This window comes from Plecotus auritus (assembly GCF_963455305.1).
Source record: "Plecotus auritus genome assembly, chromosome: 4".
NCBI classification, from domain to species: domain Eukaryota; kingdom Metazoa; phylum Chordata; class Mammalia; order Chiroptera; family Vespertilionidae; genus Plecotus; species Plecotus auritus.
Window position 1 is genome coordinate 103,895,924 of NC_137775.1, and position 3,173 is coordinate 103,899,096.

The 3,173-nt window shown below is 43.6% G+C and overlaps 1 pseudogene across 1 annotated transcript; it reads left to right on the forward strand.

Annotated features, from left to right (window-relative positions):
• The first annotated feature begins 895 nt into the window (after positions 1-895).
• LOC308246758 (mitochondrial import inner membrane translocase subunit Tim22-like) lies at positions 896-1,432 on the forward strand (annotated as a pseudogene). The gene has a single exon. The product of its transcript is annotated as a mitochondrial import inner membrane translocase subunit Tim22-like (transcript).
• Positions 1,433-3,173: the final 1,741 nt, after the last annotated feature.

The following is a 3,173-nucleotide window of genomic DNA, read 5'->3' on the forward strand; positions in this document are numbered from 1 at the left end:
AAGAATATACTGAGTTCATGGATTGGTATGCATTGCAAAGCAATCTATAGATTCAATGCAATCCATATTAAAATACCAATGGCATATTTCACAGATCTAGAACAAATACTTCAAAAATTCATATGGAACGAAAAAAGACCCCGAACAGCTGCAGCAATCTTGAGAAAGAAGAACAAAGTTGGAGGAATCACAATACCAGATTTCAAGTTATACTGCAAAGCCACCGTAATCAAAGCAGCCTGGTACTGGCACAAGAACAGGCATATAGATCAATGGAACAGAACAGAGAACCCAGAAATCAACCCAAGCCATTATGCTCAATTAATATTTGACAAAGGAGGCAAGAACATGCAATGGAGTCAAGACAGTCTCTTCAATAAATGGTGTTGAGATAATTGGATCCATGCAAAAAATAAAACTAGACTATCAACTTACACCATGCAGAAGGATAAACTTAAAATGTATATAAGACTTAGATCTAAGTTGTGAAACCATAAAAATCCTAGAACAAAATATCAGATATCCGATGAAGCAGAACTTTTACAGATACATCGCCCCCTAGGGCAAGAGAAAGAAAGGTAAAAATAGGATAGGCACCGCGCTGCAGCCCCTGCGATGAGGGCTCTGTGGTGAATCTGAATCTTCTTGTCAGTGCCATTGTGAATGCTACGCAAACCTGACTCAATATTCACAAGAGGCTCTGGGGGGACAAGATAGTTCTTCTGCCAGGCTCTTACCAACGAACTTGAGTTCTGCAGCTTTCCGGGATTTGCTCTGGTGGCGAAGCTGCCATTTAGGCACAATGGCTAGGTGCGCAAGGCCCCCACGTGAAGTTTGTGGAATCTGTTGTGGGGAGAAGGACGCCAGGATTTCTTGGGCAACTGCAGTCAGGGCCATGGCTGCGCCCGCCGAAGCCCCCCTGCAGTACAGCCTTCTGCAGCACCTGGTGGGTGACAAGAGTCAGCCCTGGCTCTTGGAGCCTGGGAGCCTGGGCGGTATCCCGAGTCCGACCAAGAGTGAGGAGCAGAAGATTATCGAGGCGGCTATGGAAAGCTGAGCCTTCAAGGCAGCGCTGGCCTGCGTGGGAGGATTTGTCTTGGGAGATGCATTTGGGTGTTCATGCCGGCCTGGATACCAATGTGGGCTTTGACCCTAAGGATCCTTATTGTACTCCGACAGGAAAAGAAGTTCTTAAAAACATGGGGCAGAGAGGAATGTTCTATGCCAAAAATTTTGCCATTGTGGGCACCGTGTTTTCTTGCACTGAATGTTTGGTCGAATCTTACCGGGAAAATCAAATTGGAAGAATAGTGTCATTAGTGGCTGTATCACTGGAGGAGCCATTGGTTTCAGAGCTGGCTTGAATGCTGGGGTCATTGGTTGTGGAGGTTTTGCTGCTTTCTCTTCTGTAATCGATTATTATCTACGGTGAGAGTGACTGCCTCTGGGGAAGGACACCACCAGCTCAGGACCAGAGCTGTTCTGTGGAGGTGGCAAGCCCCATCCCTGCTGGCATCATCATAACCACCCTCAGCTTCTATCATCTCGCTTGCTGCTTCTGCTTCTACTCCAGTAGGGTCTGCTGCCAGTCAAGCTTCTGCTGTCTCCTCCCCAAACTGCAACAGATACATGGAAGCTTACCATATAACATAGAAAGAATGTCTAGAATGTATGTATATGCCATATATGGGAAACAAAGAGCCTGGGAAAATATAAAATGCCAAACTCCACTTTGTTCGGAGCTCAGCCTCTGGAGGGGGCACCGCTGAGTCAGCACTGGTGTGAATAAAACAGTTCTTTTCTGCATCTCTGAGTGCATATGGTTTGTCGCTTCCCGCCACCCTGATTTCTGCCATAACACTCTGGAGGGCATTTCTGCACCACTCCAGGACACTCACTTCAGATACTAAAGACATTTGTTTCCTCTCATATAGTCGATGTTGTGAGGAGCCGCCTGGCCACCGGCCGCCTCCAGCCTCTGAGCAGCCACACTCCCTACTCCTGGGCGCCACACCAGCCTCTCTCCGGCAGATTAGGAGTCAGTGTGTTGACTTGAAGAAATTAAGCTCCACAAAAATTAGGTCTTGACCACACTTGGCCTTCTGGCTGGTTGGTGCTGTGGGAACAGAGGTGACTTTACAGACCCAGGAAGCTGTTCGACCTTGGAACTCCATGCAATCATCATCTCACGTACCCATCAGGGCAGGGCAAAGTAAATTTATGCCTTTTGACCAATTATGTCATTTTGCTTAGCATTCTGCTATCCTTGTTTAAAAATGTATTTATATTACAAAAAAAAGGTAAAAATAAACAAATGGGACTACATGAAAATAAAAAGCTTCTGCACAGCAAAAAAAACCATCAACAAATGAAAAGGAAACCCACTGTATGGGAGAACATATTTGCCAATTATACATCTTATGAGGGGTTATTTTCCAAAATATATAAGGTACTCAGTACAACTCAACAGAAAGAAGATAAACAATCCAATTAAAAAAAGGGCAAAGGTCCTGAACAAACACTTCTCCAAAGAGGACATACACATGGCCAGGAGACATATGAAAAAATGCACTGAGTCACTGTTTATCAAATAAATGAAAATTAAAACCTCACACGTGCTGGAATGACTACCATTAACAAATCAACAAACAAGTGCTAACTAGGATGTGGAGAAAAGGGAACCCTAGTGCACTGTTAGTGGGAATGTAGGCTGGTGCAGCCATTATGGAAAACAGCATGGAGTTTCCTCAAAAAATTAAAAATGGAACTACCATTTTACCCAGTGATCCCACTTTTAGGAATACATCCTAAGGAGCCTACTATACCCATCAGAAAGAATATGTACATCTCGATGTTCATAGCAGTGTTTACAATAGCTAACATCTAGAGACAGCCCAAATGCCCATTAGTAAATAAATGGTTAAAAAAAACTTTGGTATATATTTCACAATGGAATTCTATGCAGCTGTAAAAAAAGTATCTCTAACTTTTTGAGACAGCATGGAGGGTCCTGTAGAGTATTATGCTGAGTGAAATAAGCCAGTCATGGAAAGATAAGTATCACATGATCTCACATGTGGAATCTAATGCACAAAATAAACTGATGAACAAAATAAATTCAGAGACAATGAAGCATAAAACAGACTTACATATTTCAGAGGGTTCAGGGCCAG